Source organism: Globicephala melas, chromosome 12, assembly GCF_963455315.2.
Source record: "Globicephala melas chromosome 12, mGloMel1.2, whole genome shotgun sequence".
Lineage (NCBI taxonomy): Eukaryota > Metazoa > Chordata > Mammalia > Artiodactyla > Delphinidae > Globicephala > Globicephala melas.
In genome coordinates, this window is record NC_083325.1 from 72,825,189 (window position 1) to 72,847,275 (window position 22,087).

Below are 22,087 nucleotides of genomic sequence, written 5' to 3' on the forward strand. Positions count from 1 at the left end.
TATCTCATAATTCAGAGAAAATAACTAAAATTTTTTAAAAGATATATAATTTTGGTATACCTCTTCAAGGTATTTTTGATGTCTTTTCTTTCATTGTTTTGTCCAAAAAAATCACACATAAATACTGCACATAAATACTGCACATAAATACTGCTTTGTAAGTTGCATATTCATTTGATAATACATCATTGACTTTTTCATATCATAAATAAAATTCTACTTTATTATTTTAAGAGCTGTGTATCATATTCTATTGTATAGATGCCCTATTGGGTTATTCTAAGTTTCCAATATTATAATCAACATTGTGATAAACACGCTTCTCTTTAGGAAAAATTCTTAGAAGTTGGATATCTAGGTGAAAGGATATTTTAAATATTGACACACATTGCCAGATTGTGCTTTAGTTTAAAAGCAGAGTTATATGTGTGTGAGTGTATGTGTGTGTATGCACTCACAAATGCACCTGCATTTGCTTTAGCTAAAATTAACTGAGCACTTACTATATTCCAGATGTTAGACTAAGCACTTTAGATACATTATGTGATTTAATGATTGTAACATTTCAGCCCCAGCTGAAGTCCATATAGTCGTTAGAAGAGATACTTTAAGGAATATAATCCAGAAACACATTTTATTTGCTAACCCAAGAAACGTAGTGGTATTTGGAAGTAGAAGGGTAAGCATATAAAATATGAGAGGGATAATAAAATCTTGGTTTTAGCTTTGCTAAGATGTCAGTCTTAGCCATTGGTCACAGTCCATGACCTGTAAACTTAAATCCAAATGGAGAAGTTGCCCAACAAGAGTCTATGCTTGCTTCCGTGATGCACATCCAACTTTGCAATAGTCCAGGGCATTTTTAGTTCTCTGTACCAGCTGATGTTGCTGCAGTGTTTCCTAGAAATAGGGAGACCCTAGGTCTTGATTTGCCCAGGACAGTCCTGGTCTATGCCTGTTGTCTTGAAGTAATTATTAATTTTGCATCCTTTCATTCTCAAAAGTGTCCACTTTGGAAAATAATTTACTTTGAGGAAATGTGTTACAGACTGGGCAGGGATTGCTGATGAGACTGAGTCAAGTTCGGGCAGTGAGATCACCAACTCCTGCCCCTTCCATTACACTATAGGTCAGGCATCTCTTTCTCTTACTTTCTAAAGCAAGTCACGTCCCCTGAAATGCATCAGGATATCTGGTTTCCTCACTTATCCAAATAATAGCTGACAATCACAGAAAAAGCAAAAGTATCTGTGTAGTGAGAATTAGTGTGTTCTATAATAAAATTCTTGCCTTTGTCTATGGGAAACATTCTTATTCAAAGCCTGTCTTCTCTTCTTTTACTCACAGACCTCCAAAAGCTTGGGTATCTTATTTCCCACCCACAGGTGATTAAAAGGATAGGTTAGAAAGAGAAAGAATGCCTAAGGCAAACACTTCGGCATGAGCAGGCGGTGAAAGTGGCTTATATGAGAGGGAAAAGACGGAAGGCTTAAAAGGAAATGCAAGAACTGCCATGCAGGTACAAACAACCCAGCCCTCTGTAGAGAATCCATGCAGAGCGCAGTAGTGGGAGTTCATAATGATGACCTTGAATTATCAAAAAAATGTTTCATTGCATTTGGTAGGCTGCATTTAAGAAGGTATGGTAGCGTGGAACATTTTAGACCAGATCTCTATCTAAGATACTTCATATTACTTAAATTAGACTTATAAGAGGTAACTCTTCAATAAACACCTTGATTATACAGAATGACTTAACCTTCTGAGAGTCCTGGGCGGCTAAGAATCTAATATATTAAAAAAGTCATTTAAGGCATCTTTCCTGCCTTCAATGACTTCAAATTCTTGTTGATATTATAAGTTTTCATGCTTCCTAGATACCTTTGCATTTTAATAAAGGACTTTAAAAGACCAAAATGTCTTATAATCCTAAGGGAGTCAAGTTCTGGTAATATAATTCTAGGCACTGAGAACACAGGAGGAAAGTTTCAGGGGCCAAAGGATGTTTCTGGTTATCCATGCAGAGAGTGCCAGCTTTTCTTTGTGTGAAGATAGTCCTGTGAAAAGGGTGATCTTCTCAGCTGCTCATGTCCTCGGGAATCATAAGTCCCCACCTCTGAGGGACCCTCTGGCCCTGAACCATGTCCGTGAGACAAAGAACAGAGTGAGTCAAACATACTCCTGGCTGAGTAGAAGGTGAAAGAGTCCCCAGGGCGACTGAGGCACTCCTTGGTACTAATCAGAAACAAAGTTAGGAATCGTTTAAGTGCCAAGTGGTCCTGAGCTCTGAGAGTCAAGACTGCTGGGGTTCTGAGAATTCTGGCTGAATATTCAGTAGGTTTCTGCTCATTAATTCCATCCATGGCAATGTTTAAAGTGTAATGAAAACTCAGTGCAAAAAATTAGAAGACTTTCAGCTTTTCATAGTTATCCCCAGGACACGCCAAATCTAAAACAGAGGAAGCAGAGATGGATGAGGCCCCCTCCTCTACTTTGTTGCTCTCATTGGTGCCCCTGCAGGAGACTCAGCCTGGAACGTGGAGGAGCTCCCTGAGGACATAAAGACTCTAGATGGGAGGAGGGGCCCTCGCCCTTCCAAGGGTCAGTTCACCCTGTTACCTAAACCCTCTACTCAGTGGAGTAGATCTGAAGTCTGGGACAGTCACTTAAATCTGTTGAACTGTGATGCGTTCCTGCATGTTGTTCCCAAATGGAATTCAGGTTTGCATTTCTCTGACCAAAGCTTGGTGCCCCTCCCAGAATGTCACTAACCCGATACTTACTCTTCCTCTGGGAGGTAGAACCTTGGTCTCTGTATCCAGGCAGGAAAGACAGCCACTCAGGTCCAAAGAGCTCTCCTTTGACTCCACTTGGCATTTCTGCATTTTCGGAGTGTTGGTTTCTCAATGTCTTTGGCTAGAGGAAAATAGACAGCAAGGCCATAAGTAGCTGATTCAGATATTCAGGGACCGAATAAACCTCATCATCCCAGTCTTGGGCTGAGGCAGTGAGAGTGACTGCTTCCTGTACATGATCTCAGAGGTACATGGACATCTTCTTTTTCAAAACAATATTTTCTGTGGTTAATATTTATAATTCCCTATTAGATAGAGGCTTATTCTCCTGTGGCCTGTGTGGGTTCACCTTCTCTGCTTCATCAATCGTTGCACCACTCATGTGCTGGGAGAAGATGTACAGAAGGAGGGGTCTGAGGGGTGATGGGGACCCTGGGTACTAAGAACTGGGAAGGCATACCCCAGTACAAGAGGAATGCTGATGACAGCAGAGACACATTTCACTTCTTAATTTCTGGTGTGTGTCTCACACAGATTCCATTCCTTTACCCCGTGCGTTATGAGCTGAATTGTGTCCCCCCCAAATTTGTGTGTTGAAGTCCTAACCCCCAGTGCCTCAGCGTGTGATTGTACTTGGAGGTAGAGTCTTTAAAGAGGTACTTAATTAAGTTAAAATTAGGTCACTAGGATGGGTCTTAATTCTATCTGACTAGAGTCCTTATGAGAGGAGGAAATTAGGACACAGACATGTACAGAGGGGAGACCATGTGACGACACAGGGAGAAGACGGCCACCTACGAGCCAAGGAGAGAGGCCTTAAAAGAAGCTACCCTGCCAACACCTTGGTCTCAGACTTCTAGCCTCCAGAACTGAGAGAAAACACACTTTTGTTGTTTAAGCCACTCAGCCTGGGGTACTTCGTTATGGCGGCCCTAGCATCTACTATACCCTGCATCATATCACCTCTGCTCCACCCTCCGACACACACCCACCAACGCACCCTACTGTCATCACGGTCTCCTGGGAATAAGGTCGTTGAGTTTGGTTTACCTTATGTCACCTGACCTCAAAGTACTACTTTAACATCTAAAGAAAGTCATATCTGCTACTGTACTCAGAAAAGCCAAGCTTAAAGTATTTTAGGTTTTATCTAGTTCAGGCTTTCAAAAGTCGGTTGCTATGAATAATAACAAGGAAGCTCAGGAAATTAAGGGGAGAGAGGCTGACCCCAGAGTGGGAGCTCCAGAAACAGGTTTGTTTTTATTATTTTTTACATTCTGTTTTCATTGAAATATACTTGATTTACAGTACTGTATTAGTTTCAAGTGTACAATATAGTGATTCAATATTTTATAGCTTATACTCCATTTAAAGTTATTATAAAATAATTGGTATATTTCCCAGTGCTGTATGATGTATCCTTGTAGCTTATTTATTTTATACACAGTAGTTTGTATGTCTTAACCTCATCCCCCTATCTTGTTGCTCTTCCCCTTCCCTCTCTCCCTTGGTAACCACTAGTTTGTTCTCTGTATCCGTAAGTCTGTTTCTGTTTTGTTATATTTATGCCTTTGTTTTATCTTTTAGATTTCATATACAAGTGATAACATACAGTATTTGTATTTCTCTGTCTGACATATTTCACTAAGCATACTCCTTAGGTCCTTTCGTCTTGTTGCAAATGGCAGAATTTCATTCTTTTTTATGGCCGAGTAATATTCCATTGTATATATGTACCACATCTTCTTTATCGATTCATCTCTTGATGGGCATTTAGTTTGCTTCCATATCTTGGCTATTGTAAATAATGTAGCTATGAACATTGGGGTGCACATATCTTTTTGAACTAGTGCTTTCATTTTTTTTTTTTTTTTGGCTATACCCGACAGTAGAATTGCTGGCTCATATGGAAAAAGACCACAGATAACAAACGCTGATGAAGATGTGGAGAAAAGGCAGGCCTAGTACACTGTTGGTGGGAATATAAATTGGTGTAGCCACTGTGGAAAACAGAGTTTTTGATGTTTCTTAAAGAGTTATTAACCACCATCCCCAGGCCAGAGAAAAACCTCAGTCTAGACCTAGGATGTAGGGGGTTCTAGAGTCCAAGGATGGGCCAATGTTAGTTAGAGCCCTTGCCTAGCTCCAACAGGAAGCAGGGTGTGCTATCTCTCAGGGAGAGCTCAGGGTGAGACTATAAGCCCTGGTGGATGGGCCACACAATGGTAGAAGACTGGGACCTGCCTGAACAAAAGGGTTTTCGAGGGGAGAAAGATTCTCTCAGTAGAAGGAGGGTTCAAAACAAGGACTTGGTGATGAGTAAGAGAAAAACAAAACTATCAGCTTGATTTTACTCCCCAAAGCCGAGGTGTTGTGCTGAGCTAGCATAGCCAGCAATCACAGAGGCCCTTGTCACCTGTCACACCTGCCTGTCCTTCCCAAGGCGGAAGCCCAGACAGCCCGTCCCTCTGTGTAACTCATTTCCACATCATCTACACTTTCCAATAAGCTCTTACTCTATTAGATTGCTTCCTGGAAGAGCCAAATATTAAAAATCACTGGTCAGTCAGTGCTTTATTCTGTTAGTCACCAGACTGATTTTTTAAGCTCAGAACCAATAACGCTGTGACCGCGAAGAATGGATATGGATTTCTCATTCTCACACACTCATATATAATAATAATAAAAGTTTATTAAACAAGAGACATGTTGTTTCAGGGAATTTTTCTTTCTCCAGTGCCCCAAGGCTACAATATACAATCTTATTAACTTCCTGGAAGAAATACTCCCTTCCCTTTGTGAAAATGCTGAGCATTCATCTTTTTGGACCTCGAAAATGAGAGAGGCCTTTGACATGAAGGTAGGTGGGCCACAGTTCCATCCAGGGAAATCTAGGCGAGTGAGTCTGATTAGGAGATGCCCAAGGAATCTGCGTGGAGTCCAAGAAACCTTTTGGAATAAATCCTCCTGGATGTCCTGGGCCAGGAAGATAAGGACAAAGGATCTGATAGTGGGTTGGCACAGCAGGGCATACCAGATCTGAGGAGACTGGACATATCGTTTAGTTCATGCTCCCACTCAATCATTCAGGGGACTGAGGCACAGACAGGGGCTGTCAGTTACCTAGTCACACAGAATAGCTGACGGAGCAGGAAACAGAAGACTGGCGTCCTGTTCTGGGCTCCTTCTTCCTTTGCCTTCCACCCCACAGTCCTGGATTGATCTCAAACTAAGCAACTTCATCTGCGATTCCTCCATCTCCTGTGAGGTGGCTTCAAGCTCCTCAGGGAGATCAGAGCCATGTTTTGCCCTCCCTTCTCAGCCCACAGCAAAAGCAAGAGCCACACCACTCACACAGGCTGGGGAGTCAGCTGCTATCAGCCAGAATCTGTTGAGGAGTAAACCACCTCCACCAGGTGGTGAATAAGGTCAGGACTCAGCAGTCTAATTCATGGGATTCCACGTGACCATGGACAATATTTGCTCCAGGGAGGGCTGACCATCAGTGAGAATCCTGAAGCGGCCTGATGGTGGGAGCTGCAGCCCTGTTTTCCTGGGCCAGAGCCTGTAGGTGGGGAGAAGACAGGGATGCAGGCTGTCACCAAGGGTGTCTAGATCAGAAATTTGTCAATTCCTCAGGCAACACTGCCTCTGGACAGCCAGGGGATTACCATTAGTTTGGGAGGATGGAGGGAGGGATCCAGGACTAACTGAGGGGGTGATGATCACTGAGACAGCATGAGGATATGGACCCCAAGGCAGAGGAGGGCCCCCACGTGTGATGCTCAGCTCCACCCAGCTCTACACAGCGGTGTCAGGATTTGCGTGGTCCTCACGAGTGAGTGGCTGTTATGGACTGAATTGCATCCCTCTGTAGGTCACATGTTGAGGCCCTAACCCCCAATGTGACTGTATTTGGAGATAAGTCCTTCCAAGAGGCAATTAAGGTTCAATGAGGACATAAGGATGGGCCTCTAATCTAATAGAACTAGTGTCCTTATTAGAAAAGCAAGTGACACCAGAGCTCGCTCTCTCCACATGCGCACCCAGAGAAGAGGCTGCAGGGAGAAGACATCGTAGGAAAGCCAAGGAGAAGAGCCTCACACGAAACCTGCTGCACTTGGTATTGGGCTTTTGGCCTTCCTGTCGTTGAGGCCCCCCAGGCTATGATATTTTGTTATGATAGTCTGAGCAGAGGAATACAGGGCTGATGCTCTCCAACCGGGGGAGAGCAGGAGTTCAGGCAGGGCCCAGGCAACCGGGGCTCAGGTTCTTGTCGCTGCCTCCAGAGGGGCAGGTAGCCTCTTTTTGTGAGTCTTAGCAGACTGGAACAGCCCTGGGCTCTTCATGCACTGATACTCTGTGTTTCTTCCTTTTCTGTGGTCCTAAAAACAAGACACGTCCCTGTGTTTTATCCTTTTCTGTGGTACTGAAAACAAGACATGTCCCTGTCATTAACTGGGGTCTTTCCAGGAAAATGGAAAAAGGGTCGAACGACCTCTCATGGCCTTTGTAGCCAGAGGACTCTAACTATAGGAAGAACACAGGCAGAGATTTATCATCGAAAAGTTTTAGTGGGATTTTTAAACTGCAAGATTAGAAATCTTTTTTTTTTTTTGCGTTACGCGGGCCTCTCACTGTTGTGGCCTCTCCCATTGCAGAGCACAGGCTCCGGACGCACAGGCTCAGCGGCCATGGCTCACGGGCCCAGCCGCTCCGCGGCATGTGGGATCTTCCCGGACCGGGGCACGAACCCGTGTCCCCTGCATCGGCAGGCGGACTCTCAACCACTGTGCCACCAGAGAAGCCCAAGATTAGAAATCTTTTAACTCCAGAGAAAAGGAGCAACAATGGGCTCATTATGAATGAGTATTTACATATGTCTCAGATTATATATTCCAGATACTGTTTGGTGAAACCAAATCAGGTGACTGTCAAATACACATGGTGTTCAGCAGAAGTTGTCTAGATATTTTCACTGCAGAGGAGATAGTTCTAATACACACAACAGCTGCAAAGCATCGGACAGATTCCTTTGCCCACCCTCCTGCCCACCATTAGCGGAGTTAATGTGTAGGGATCCTGCCAGCGTTTCTCTCACTCCCACTCAGGCAGTATCAATAGCCGAGCTCTGGACCCTGGGTCCAGTGTCCACCCTCAGCCCCTCTGTCTGCTGCATTTCCCTCTAGATCCCATTTAAGATCAAACACCAAATGTTGTCCAAGCAATTACTGTGCACTCAGCTTCTGCTTTGCTGAACTGTGAGACAGTGACTGAAATGACCTGCGAGGTTACTTCCAACCTGAGAGGCAGGGGAGGCTACAAGAACGTGCATCCTTAGAGCACTCAGGTAGCGCCCCCTCCAGGAAGCCTCCCTGACTGCACAGACAATGGAAGTGTTCACTAAGCTCTGTTAATTCCCTTTCCTCCTGCGTGTAGAGATAGACTATATTTTCCTACTTCCCCTTTGTGGAAATGCTGTCCATGTGACAATAGAATGTGGGTGGGAGTGATGTATGTCACTTCCAAATTTGGCTCCTAACGCCTTCACTTTTTGCTTGTCTGCCAGTGGGAGAGGGAGAAACCAGTGTAAAATGCCAAGGTCCTAGGAGATGGTGGGATCCACTATATCTGAAAAGCCTGAATCCCTTAATGACTATGTGGAGCAGAGCCCCCTCTGCCCCCACCACATTAGACGGTGACAAGAGTGAGAAATAAACCTCTATTGTGGTGAAGTCACTGAGACTTGGAAGTTGTTTGTTACAACAAGTAGCCTGTCTCGACTAATACGCTGATTGACTCGCAAGTTGAAAATAATAGTCATTTGATCTCTAATTGAACATGGCCTTAGATAGGAGCTTATGAACATGTGTAAACAATTTTCTAATACAGTAGAGCTCTGAAAGAAAACTGTGGCCTGACTCCTGAGAGCATGCTCCCGATCTGTTTCTTAACATCCTCTGCCCGGGCTGCAGTGGTGACCATGAGGTGCTGTGCGAGACTGTAAGAGAAAAGCGAACTCGTAATATTGCTAATCTGGAGAAAACATTTCAAACATGCATATGGGCATTTTTGTTGCATCGTGTGAATTGTGTCCCTCCTTATTTCACCAGCGTGTTCCCATCTCATCCTCCCAAGGATATCCTCCCAAAAGAAACTGAAGCAGCCTTTGAGCTGGATCTAGGACCATCTCCTGGGTAACCGTTGCACTGAAGATAGCAAACTCAGAGTGTAGGGTTTTAGAGATGGCCTCTGTGGCACTTTCCAAAACCTGTTGGGCTGCCCAGAGCTTAGCTGAGATGCAGAGATCTGATGCAGTGACAGACTAGGTCTGCCATCCACAGGCACAGTGTGGCAGAGAGGCCAGCAGGGTCTAGGGCTGGGGGCCCAGACTCCTGAGATGCACTTCTCTTATTTAATCGGGAGGTTCACAAACAGAGAAATTCATAGCATTCTCAATTATTCCCTTGCTCAGCTGCCTCCCCAGTCTGGGCCTTGGCATCACTCGTCTTGGTATAAATCACATTCTATCAGCATAACTGCAGGGCTTTGGGGAGCATTTTGGAATACGAGGATGTTAATGCACTGGGTTTTGTTTCGAGCCGTAAGCCACCTCTTGGGATTTGGGAATCTCTCTTTTAAATCCAGAAGCACTAATGAGCTAGTAAGGGCTCCTGACCCCCTTGACTCATCCCCTCGCTCCTGGGGCTGCTCTGAGCAGTGGAACCAACCATATCTCTGCCCTGCACTGCAGCCAGCCACGAGCCTGATACAGCCACGGCTTTCCATGCAGCTGGTTCCACCCGGAGGCATTCAAACTGCAATTTCTTGTTCCTTTTTTTTTTTTTTAATTACTAACTACACCTAAAAGTACTTTGCACATGTAGGCTCTGGGTGAATGTTTGTGGTTATTTTGATGGAAATTGCACTGGTGTCCTTTATCACAGGGTTTGGCTAGGAGCTGTTCTCTAATTCTATCCCCAAGCAAAAATTATGCTGGGATGCCATGGAGATGGTCCTTGAAGGTGAGGGAAATAAGGGAAGATACATACTGACAGGCAGCTGAATGTCATTTAGCTTTTTAGCCAGGTCTGTCTCTCAGTGCCCCAAATTTACATTTACCCACTCAGAAAAGCCTCATACAACACTTACTATGCATCGGGGGTGGTTCTAAGTGGTTTACAAGTGCTTACCAATTTACCATTCTGTACTATTTCTTATGCCCATTTTATGAGAAGAAACGCAAGACAACAGAGAGGTTAGGGAACTTGTCCAAAGTCACAGAGCTAGTAAGTGGTGGCGCCAGGGCTTGAAGCTGCAAAGTCTGGTTCCAGGGATCACACACTTAATCACTGTGCTGTTCACTCCTGCGTGGTTACCTCTGCCTCCAAAACAAGGCTCAGATTGTTAGTGCTATCTGGAATGTTGTTTTTCCTCTTCTTCACACTTCTAAATTCTAGCTCATCTTTTAGAACTGACTTACAACCTAGTTCCCACAAGAAACCTTCCTGAACATTCAGCACCGTGCTCCAATAACACAGTGGTTCAGAGCGTGGCATTTGGAGTTAAACTGTATAAGCCTAGTTCAATACCCAGCCGTGCCATTTACTAGCTTTATCACCTTGAATAAGTTACGTAACTTCCATGAGCTACGTTTTCTTATCTGTAAAATGGAGATAAATGCTGCATCTACTCCACGGGGCTGTTCAGAGGGTTCATTGAATTACCGTATCCAAAATACTTAGAATAGTGCTTGACTTATGCTGCATGCTCTTTATACGTTTTATTATGATTATTGCTATTATTATTATTAGCGTTATTTCAGATTCTCCTCTCCTAATGCTGTTGTGTCACAGTTCTACTTTCCTTGTCTGATCTTTATTTCCTGCAAGATTGCAGGATTATCTACTCCTCTTAAAGACTGGTTGTGCGTGTATATATATATATATTCTCTGGCACTTAGACTGGTATACGGCAGATAGTAGACACTCATTTAATAGCAATAATTAATTAATGAGCTGGAGGTACCTAGTATTATATCCCCAGCCACAAGGATTCAAAAATCTCTTTCTCTCCCACTGAATTGCATATAAATATAAGTCATAGGTCTTCATTGATTTTGGAATGGTGCGTCTCAGGGGAAACTGAATGTCATAGTTTAAAGAAAACCAACTCCTAAATAAATTAACAGGCACATTCATCAAGTGGGGTGGTTCAGTTAAAATAGGGCACAAACTTCGCGGGATTTAAATATCCATAGTCCGTAGAGAAGCATCAGCCTCCAAGAATATGGGGCTCCTGATGTCGTCGTCTTAACCTTTGCTTTCTAACCTTGTCTTCAGAGGCAGCCACTTATTTACAATGGAGATTCTGCAGATAGACCACGCCAGGTAACCGAGGAACAATTTGAAGACCAATGTCTTATGATCACTCGAGGGACACAACAAATAACCACTTACAGAACCTTCTCTATTATTTGACTATTTAGGTCCTCAGGTTCATTGACTGCAGAATATATTTAAGGAATCATTCTGAAGTCAGTAAGTCTCCATGACTTACAAGGAGTCTGGAAGCTACTGAAAGGAGCTAGGTGTGGGGTGGACTAGGTCTCTGAAAGGCAGATGTCTGCTGCTCCCACTGAAAATAGGGACAAAAGTTTAACTCAGCACAAGGAGATGAACTCAATTTAAAGGGGCAGGGTCTCCTGCAGCCTTCTTGTGCGCAACTTCTCATCATTTAGTATTGTTTTGGGATGTTAGCCTTTGGGAAGGAGGTAGGGGAAGAGTTATGGACGACAGAACCTACTTTTCTTAGAAAGGACAGGACCATAGTATGTTCATAAACATGCTGTGGTTCCCCAGGGTACTCTTTCCAGAGTGCTGGCATCCTCTCCCATCCCTGTGGTTCTCAGTAGGGCTCCCAAGAGCCATGATAAGGAAGATGAAGCATCGGGAAACAGATGTGACGCCAATGCTTCAATCCCACTACCCTCCATTCCTTACTTTTCAAAATATTTGCTACCTACTTTCACATAGAACCTTGTATAGCTTGAGATTTTTTTCTTCCTGTTCAGGGACAGGTTTGGGATGAGTTGGTACATCATCTCATACTTTCCTGGTTGCCCTGAATAAACTATATGTTGAATGGCATCCCACAGATTGCTTAGCTTTTCTTTGTCCTTCTGGCTTGGGCGGTGTGGAGGAAAGGAGAAGACTGGATAGGCTCAGGGAAAGGGAAGTAGCTAGTGCTTTTGTAGAAAAGCAGTCACCACCCTGGGGTGGTTGTACTGGGGTTGCTGTGTGTGTAACTTGTGAGTGGTTTCCCCAATCCTTCTAAAACCTCATTCTCCATAACTCTTCTAAGGCATGCTTAGTATTGTGAACGATTGTTAAGAACATCCTTTTTCATGTTACACCTCAGCACCTTCTCCATAACATTACACCTTCCTTCACACATTTTATTTCATTCAATATTTCACGCACAGTGTAAATCACCTCTAATCATCTCTCCATTTGTTTCCCTCATCTCCATGTCAACCACCAGAACTCTGATCCAGTTCTCATCATTTCAGTCTCAGATGATAGGGGTTCAGTTGGACCTTCTGCCTCTCTGCTCCTTGGACGCCAGTTATTCCATGCTCCCTGACAGGTTCATCTTCTTAAGTCACTGCCTTGCTTAAGAAAATTCAAGGGTCCCCCATTGTCTACTAAAAGTTAAGCTTAGCCTAGCCCTCTAGAATCTGGCTCTAATCTTTCTTTTCTGGGAGTCCCTGATATATACTTTACATAATTTTTATCATTCCCAAATTTACCCCACACTGGTGGCTCTTTGCATTACTATATAACATGCTCTCTTCCTGGAATGCCCAACACCCTCTTCCTTGCCCCATCTGTCAAGCCACTTAATTCATTTGGCAAAGGAGGAGTGCCCCCTCCTCCTCTAAGGTCTGCTCTCTTCAAGAACCTGGCTTGTTTTAACCACTTTACATCTATTATCTACTGTCTTATTTTCAGAGATATGAGTGCCTTCTGCCTACATTACTGGACCATTAGCTTGAGGCCTTATGAGGTATAACATCAGCTCTGTCACCCCCGACCCAGATTCTTTCCCTCTCACATCAGTATTTACTTGGGGCCAGGACTATAATGTGTTCCATAAATATTTTAAAAATACATGATCTAAATTCCACCTTTGGAAACTAGATGATTGGGGTACAATCCTTTGCAAAAGAAAAATAATGTGCATTTTGTTGTCAGTATTATTGTGGGAGACACACCTTAAGGTACCAACTCATGTTGGAATCTTCCTTTACCTATGGTGACCCTGAGTGGAAGGAAGGCCCACCCCTGAGTGTCAGGAGGACAGATCACCTTGCTCTCCCTCACCTTCTTTGAAGACACTGTTTCCTCCACTTGGTATTCTCTTCTTTTCCTTTTTCCTTGATATACTGTTTCCCAGCCTTCAACATTAATAGCAAGTATTATCACCCTAGTGACTCTTTACCAGACCTCATCTCTCCATTGCCACTCTATGTTGTTTAAAACAAAAATGTAAATGTGAAGGTTAACACAATTGCCCAGTGCATATGTGACCTGTTTTGGGAATTTAAATCTTTCCCCATCTGTGGGCCTGTGGCTTGCCTTGAACTGGCCCTCCACGCTGCTCTCTCATTGTCAGGGAGAGGTGCAAGCTCTGAGCATCTCTCTATCTCTTCCTCCACAGAATGTGCTCGCATTCTGGCTTTCTCCACTCCCATGTGTGAGAACCCCATTGCCAAGGCAAAAATGTGTGCTTATTCTCTGGTCACCCAGGAAAATGTATAGCCTTAAGACATTTCAGCCACTGCCTTGTGTCCCCCACACCTGACACACGAGTGTGGAGCCTTTACTCCTCTGAGTGGATCATCTTTGTTTCTCCTCCCACCCCGATACAATATACTCTATCAGTTCTTCAAGGGCAAGGGTGCTGTGCTTTATTTGCCTGTTCTCTCATTGCTGATCCTGGCACCCAGCCCTGAAGTGGGCCTCAGAATCTGTTCATTTCTTGAATGAATGAACTGAATGCACACCAGCCAGATACTTTCCTAACCATCTTTCTTCATCTCAATTTGTGTGCTCAATCTCAGCTGCATGGCTGTGTATGTATTCCTGATTAAGGAGCACTAAGTAGGTCAAGTGATGGAAAACAATGAACACATCCAAAAACTGTATTTTGATTTAAGCTTCTCATTCCTTATGTAGTAAGGTTCTCTATCCTTCTGTAAAACTTTCAGATGTTTGTGGGGAAGCATGGAGGCCTTGTGATGGTTATATCCCAGAAACTCTTCCTAAATCTAGGTCTCAGGTTGCTTTCTTCCTTGAAGCAGGATCTATCAACTCAGACTACCTTTGCCTTCTTTTTACTGTGCTTATCCTCTTATATCCCTTGGGATTCTTCAATGTCAGAGTCTGTTTGACTCTTACTGATTAACACTACAGGCAAAATGAGGAAACAGATAATAAATATGGGGACATTATAAAAGCTTAAAAACTCCAGCTTAAAAAGCTTAAAAATACCATTCTTTGCCTTTTTGCTATGGTAACTGGCTGAGGGAGGTAGCATAGCCCAATGGCTGCTTTGAATCGCACCTCAGCTGCCTGGAGGAGGGACTTGGGTAGCCGGCGTGACTTCTGTGCTCTCAGTTTTACCATCTGTAAAGAGGGGACACTAAATCCGCTTCTCAGGGTGGTTTGTAAGCATCCCATTGGATGACTGATACATGTTTGCCCTTAGTCCAGAGCCTGCGGAATCCTTACCGCTCAGATCATTGTAATTAACATCACTGCTGCCGCTCTCGCTGGAGTTATTGGCACACGTGGTAGGCACTGGAGCTGGTATAACTTTTTCACTGCAGGCGTGGCACGCCCTGGAATTCTGCTCCTTCCTCAGCCCCATTTTTGAAGGGGAGCTTTATTTGCCTTCTCAGCAAGACTTAATGAGCTGAGTCCAGAAAACTCAAGCCAAGGAGAAGGGAGGCGAAGGGCAAAACCAGTCTAATGCAAGGATAAATACAAGTTGGTTTTCTTGAGAAGGCCTCTAGAAGGATCTCAGATACTCAAAATGAACCACAGGTGAACAGCCATGCAATTTCTCTATTTGACTGAAAATTCTTTGGGCAGGATAAAAATTGCTAAGGTTCGAAGTTCTTATCAACCTGAGTGTTTGGCTTCTCTACTCTAGGCACCTGACTCCTGACTCCTGACACCCTCCTTAATGGCAGAACAAGAGCCCAGACTTCCCCAGATATCAAAGATGAAACGATAAACTCTTTTTGAATGAATAAATAAATGAGTGAGTGAGTGAATGAATGAATGCATACATGAATATAAGAAAGACAAGGCCCCTATGGCAGCCAGAGCTGCCTAGATACAGTAATCCCAAAGCCACACCTCTAGCATTTCCTAGGAAGGACAATATATATGTAAATAGAGCCATCACGTTGAGAATGTCAGGCCTCAGAGGGTTCATCTGGCGCTTACAAAGGCCACTTCACATTTCTCCATGAAATTCCAAAACTTGATAGCTTTCTTAGTGATGGTGAGGAATAAAAACTTCAAAAATTATGCTATTTGAAAAGTAAACTGTTTACGGTTCAGAGTAAAAATTCTGAACTTAACTACTTGGCACCTATCAAAATGTAACCCGATGACACAACAGTGATTTAAAATGTAAATAGACCTTTGGGCATGCAGCTAAGGGAGCAGACATCCCCACCCAAGCCTAGTTCTGTAGAAACTTAGCCCTTGCAGGGACAGGATGGGACCCATGCCCTCACCTGGTCACTGCCTGGACTGGGGCTTAAACTACCTAAGCTTGCAGATGGTGACTCCACCTCCAGCCCCTCACTCCCAGGGATATAAAGGAAGCACTACAAATGCATGCTCTAAGATACATTTTCACGAAGGAAGTGTGCGCTAAATGAAATCTATGTTAATAAGCATATTAGATGTTCTTTAAAAAGTAATATGTGATCTCCAGGAGTAAGAGGTCGTGTGTGAACTGCACTGTGCTGTGTGCCCACTGTGTGTCCTCGTTGTGAGTATTAACTGAATCTAGACCTTGAAATGTGCATATGAGCGCGTATGAACACACGTATACTCTCAAGCTCTATGCCTTAAAAGCATATTTAATTCAATAAACCTTGCCCATTACTGTTTAATTTCGTAGGATGGAGACAACTAGGCAAGACTCCTTGGTATGCAGTGGTCAAAACGATCCTCACAGCCCTAGACCCTCCTTAGACCCTCCTTAGCTGTGGGCATCTGGTGCCCCAGGGCCTGGCAGTATGAACTGGGGTTGGTGCCAGGGCCTGTGGAGCCACTGCTGTTCACAGTTTCCCTGATAGGAGCTGGCAGACAGTGCCTGGGGTGGGGGTAGGACTAGATGACCTCTAAATTCCCTTCTAATCTTAAGACACTGCCACAGCCTTAGAAGCCATGACACTAGTATTCTACAATATGAAACTCTCACCCATAGCTATCATTCTGAAGCCTCCTTGTGGGTCTCTTCTACTTTTCTCAGAAGACCAGTCCAAAATGGGTAGTATACAGATAGAAATGTGATCCATCAGTTTTGTTCTTTTTTTTTTTTTCTAATTCACCCAGTATTAATATAATTACGTGAAAGCACATGATCAAATATAAAACTCTTCATACACAAAAGGTCATACACATTTCATAACTTCAGCCAAAACACTCAGAAGCTCCAGGCAGGAGTAAGCCAAGCTTAATTTTTAGAGGAATATCAAAGCCAATAAAGCAAACCAAGGAAGCTGCCTATGGATATAAAATTTGGGGCACAATTGGGTTCAATTCAATTCAATGCAAGAAATTGAAATATTGAGTATCTACTAAGTATTGGCCCTCTGCTGGCTTTCTATTCCATACGAAAGGGGCTTGTTTGTTTTTAGGGGTTGATACTACACAGATGGTTTTCATAGAGATGGTGAGAGGTAGAGCAGAGCAAGAGCACAGATAAGCAGTTTTTCGTGTAATAATCACAATTATAAAAATGACTAAAAAGTTACCATTTACAGAGGGCTGATCATATGCCAGGGCTTATGCCACACCAAGCATTATATATGTGTATGAACGTTTGTATATATAATTCCCAATCTTCACAATCAACAAAGGTAGTTATTCTTACCTCCTATTTTACGTATGAGAAAACCAAGTCATAGAGAGGTTAAATTACTCGACCAAGGTCACCCAGCTATTAAGTGCTAAGCCAGATTTTGAAAACATAATGGTCTGACTTCAAAGCCAGCAGGCTCTACATTACATCTACATTAGTCTACATTTTACCAGCTTCCATAATGGCCGTTAATACTTGGCAGAAGGGATGAGGGAGGGGCCCAGCCTGGCTTGTGGCTCTTGGTGAGAGTGGCTCACCCTGTGCTCAGCCTCTCATGCCACACCTACCCCCACCACCTAAGCTAGGCATCTCTCCTTGTTATTTCTCTAAACAGGCCAGATGTATGATCCAGACAAGAAGTGTAGAGACAGCTTTTGAACCTGGCTTTGAGCTATGTTCAATACTCCAAGTAGTTAATTTAGGTCAGGTATTTTCCAGCCACCTTCACAGTCTTTCTTTCTTCTATTTAAGTCAATTTGACTACAAGTGCAACCTCCCTGATCTCGAGTCTATCCGAAGCTCTGATTGTGGCCCATCTACCCTGCAGCTTGGTTCCTGGTCAGAGGGCAAAGCTTGCCTGGAAGTGAGACTTTGAAATGACACTTGGCTTGGCTCCCTGAAGTAAGTCACGTGCTCTCAGCCCTCTAGTCCTTCTCATACTGTTGCAGCCACCCAAGGGGAAGCTCATATGAAAACAGCAGGTTACTCCCCATCAGCAAAGATACATCTTTGCTCGGCTCGTCTGGCAGCCACAAGCAAGCTGTGTTTTATTCGTGAACATCCTTCTTGTTTCAGCAGATAATGGACTCTAGTTAGGAGACAACATAGTAAACACAGCATAAACAATGGGATGTGCATCTGGAATGAGTCTGCATATAAATAAGAGTGCTGGGAGCCAGGGAGGTAATAAGTCAGGAATGCAACGGAGAAAGGTTATTAAAAGAGGAGCTTGTAAAAAGCTGCAACAAGGCTGAAAGCTTGGAGCATTTCTTGATTACAGAAGGACCAAAGGCAGCAGCCTGTCTCATCTGTGCTCTCACTAGCTGAGTTCCCGGACATCTCGCTTAAAATCCTGCTATTACTCACGTTGTTCAATTGTAAAGTTGAGCTTTTGTACACTTTAAAAAAAAAAGCTCTAGGGCTATTGTGAAGATGTGTGCATGAAGCTTTATGAAAAAAGCTGATATGGCTGTACAAATGGAAGATTATATGATTCTTAATTTTGGATAGTGGCTGAAATTACTCTTTTATACATCTAAGCCTTCTTGTTGGTTGAATATCAAGCAAAGTTATCTTTTCTCACAGAAATCTCTCAGGGATTTATCAGGCATAAAAGGAATCAAAAGTATTTGCCACTGTGTTATAGTCAAAACAGGAAGATCCTTTTTATTAGTCAGCATATGGTCAGCTATGCTGCAATAACAAATAAATCCTGCAACCCCATTGGCTTAATAACAATAACAGAAAAGAGGATGTTCATATCTTTCTGAGGCAACACCTAGTGTGTCTTGGACATGTCTCCTGGGTCTCTATTCACACAGTGAATTCTAAGTCCTGGGCTGCTTCCACAACTTCTTGCATTGCCACAGAAGGGGAAAAAAGGAATGGATCCCATGATGAAAGGCTTTCAATAGGCCACAAAAAGTTTTATCACTTCCACTCTTTTCCATTATTCAGAATCCAGTTCCTGGCCCCGACCCAACTGCAAGGGAGGCTGTGACATGTGGAGGAACCCATGGATGTCTTGGTGGCCCTGTGCCTATCTCACCTTTCTTAAAGTTAGCATTGGCTAATGAATACACAGGGGAGTCTTGTAGTCATGGAAGAGACTAGACTACTTTGCTGTTGCTACAATGACCTGTAAGCCTGTGGCCAGGATTAGGAACTTGCATATTTGCGGGGGCAGAACAAGATTCCCAAAAGGATTTACCCACCAGCTGCAGACCTGCTGTGTGGGTTCATTGTGATTCTAATTCTGAAAAGCGGTGTGTCTGCTCCCTGATTTATTCTGGGTAACACGTAAGTAATTTAACCATATGTCCAGGCTAACTGCTGCCATACTATCTTAGTAGCTATGATATCGTTGGGATAGTATTACCTTTTAGCCTTCTAATGCTGAGGCTAATAGCTTTGGTCAGGCATTTTGCTATTAATTAGAACATGTTATTAAAATCCTTGAATCATTGTGTGAAAAGAAAACCTTGTTAAATGCAATCATATATATCTTACAACCTAGCATCTGGCATTTTCATAGTTTGAATTCATCATAAATTGCTGACATTAGTTACTACCTTCAACCTCTCTCAATTTTAAAGTGATTCAACGGTAACTTTTAGAGTTACAGAAGATATCTCAGCATTGAGATTATTGAGATTTAAATTAATTAAATAAGGAGGCCATGAGACTGGTATTGCTCTACACCATGGCAGCATATGTAAGCAAACCAAAATCTAAGCCTGTAAATGCCTCAAAATTGAACCCTAAGGGCGACCAATCACAAACAGCCAAGTCGACTTTAAGCTATAGCCAGTCAATGGTTTTTCCTTACTCTGCTTCTGCCTTTACTCCATAAAAATCTGTCCTGTAGGTGGAGTACTCATAAACGCTTCGGGTTTGGCACTACTCAATTGAAATCGATTTTTGCTCAAAAAAACTTAAAAATTTTAATATACTGCAGTTTAGCCTTTAACAGATTCCAATGTTATATTTTATGACTTTGAGGCCTACTTTTGAACAGAATGGGCATCTATAGGAAGCAATTGTTACCTTAAAATAACACTCTGCATTTTAGTTAATTTTAAATACCTTTTCCAGATGGACAGCCAACTGTTTTCATCAGTGTTTGGAACTTCCCAGCAGTTAAACGCTGGTGTATAAAAGTTACGTTTTATTTTCAACAATGCAGTCTGTTCTTAGAACGAGTCCATTCTCTCTATTTGTGAGCTTGATGATTTGAATTCACCATTCCTAAACTCCATCTGTTTGTTGCCTGAAAGCAGTTGAACAGATTTCAATAAATTTAGAAACTGTAAATAAATAGTTGAATAAGCCTGAATGATGGGTAAGATTTAAACATTGAGGATGGTCAGCCATTACATTTATAAGACTTTGAGATGTCTCATCATTCACAAGGTCAGATAAGAATTTCCTACTTCCTCACAGTCCAAATGGTGACATCATTTCCTTTCAAACTATGCAGAATAAAGTAAATTCAACCTAAATTTAAACTGCCATATCTGTCCCCTCTGGTTTCCCTAGGCTTCTGAAATTAGTCATCTCTACGTTCCTTTTGCATTTCCATTAATTTTCCTATAGAAGAAACAAACAACAAAGAGAAAAATGATAACAGAACATACAAAACATTTGTGTATTATCTTATTCCTAAAGAATTTGAATATATTCTAACAGCAGAACTTACGGTGCTTTAAAGGCTATTGAAACCCCAGCAATTCTGGGAAACACATGCTGATATAAAATAAAAAGGAATATATGACAAAAACCTGACGTAACAAGAGCTACCTTTTTTTCCTAACCATTATTTACTGCAAGTATATTATATTTCAAGCCTTGCTAAGCAGTTTCCATATGGTATTCTATTAATATTTGCAAAGAATTCATGAGTTATCTTTTCTGTCCTCGTTTAACAGATGAGAAGAGCAAGTCTGGAAAAGGTTAAGTACTTGCCAAAATCACAAGGCTGGTAAATAGAGAAGCTGGGATTCAAACACAAGTCTCTCACTTCTCATCTTTTGATTTCTTCTGTTTGTTTTTTATTGAAGGGGTTGGGCGGTGCCAGTGAAAGAAGATGCATCTTTCTTCAAGTTCTTTGTTGCCTCCAGAAAGTCTGTGTTGATTAGGTAAAAGAAGATGTTCAAGCTTTTGTTTCATCGATGTCTTTGATATTCCTATTTCAGATGATTCTTTTAAATGGACGGCTAGGGCACACATGCTAACTTCATTCTTGTACACACGACACTCAGAGATAGATACGGGCATCTGAACATGATTAGAATCCTTTTTTCTCTGTATTTCTACCATGAAATAGGAATTTAAAATACATTTCAGGTCCTGTTTGTTTTCATATTGCTCAATTTCCTGTACCTTTCACTGATTACCTTTTTTAAAACTTAAATAAACTTTATTGAGATGTAATTGATATACATTTAAGTGAACCCATTATAAGTGTACAATTCAATGAGTTTGGGTAAATATGTACATACGTGTAACCACAAGCACAGTAAAGATAGAAATTTCCATCATTCCAGAAAGTAGGAAGGCCTACCTGTTTATAGTCCATCCTATGATCACATATTTGGCTTGTGACGATTAATCTTCTTTATGTGACTACAGAGGAGGTCTGCATATTATAGAAGTTCATATAATGGAATCATACAGTACATACTTTGTACTCCTTTTTTTCTTCTCAGAATAATGTTTTTGAGACACAACCTTTTAAAAACTGAAGTACAGTTGATTTACAATATTATATTAGTTTCAGGTGTACAGCATAGTGATTAAATATTTTTGCATATTATACTCCATTATAAGTTATTGTAAGATAATGGCTATAATTCCCTGTGCTGTACAATATACCCTTGTTGCTTATCTATTTTATACATAGTAGTTTGTATCTTTTAATTCAATAACCCTAATTTGTTCTTCCCCTCCTCCCTCTCCCCTTTGGTGACCATAAGTTTGTTGTCTGTATCTGTGAGTCTGCTTCTGTTTTGCATACATTCATTTGTATTATTTTCTAGATTCCACATATAAGTAATAGCATAAAGTATTTGTCTTTCTCTGACTTATTTCATTAAGCATAATATTCTCTAGGTCTATCCACATTGCTGCAATTGGCAGCATTTCATTCTTTTTATGGTTGAGTAACATTCCATTCTCTCTCTCTCTCTCTCTCTCTCTCTATATATATATATATATCTCATTCCATTCTCTCTCTCTATATATATATATATCTCACATCTTCTTTATCCATTCATCAAGAAACTCCCCTTTTGATGCATGTGTCAGTCCTTGGTTCTTTTGATAGGAGGGTGGTATTTATTGTATAAACACAATTTGTTCATCTATTCATGTGTTGATGGCTATTGAGGTGGATTTTGGTT

At 42.2% G+C, this 22,087-nt stretch overlaps 1 long non-coding RNA gene across 6 annotated transcripts in view; it reads left to right on the plus strand.

Annotated features, from left to right (window-relative positions):
- LOC115854278 (uncharacterized) overlaps nucleotides 1-22,087 on the plus strand; it is a 395,122-nt gene that overhangs the window by 360,088 nt on the left and 12,947 nt on the right. For 5 of the 6 annotated variants that reach the window (XR_011377918.1, XR_011377920.1, XR_009566280.1 and 2 more), the window contains 2 exons: nucleotides 17,439-17,588; nucleotides 20,747-20,824. The exons of the other annotated variant lie outside the window; for it this stretch is intronic. This is a non-coding gene — a long non-coding RNA (uncharacterized lncRNA). The remainder of the gene's footprint in view (nucleotides 1-17,438; nucleotides 17,589-20,746; nucleotides 20,825-22,087) is intronic. 6 annotated transcript variants of the gene reach the window in all.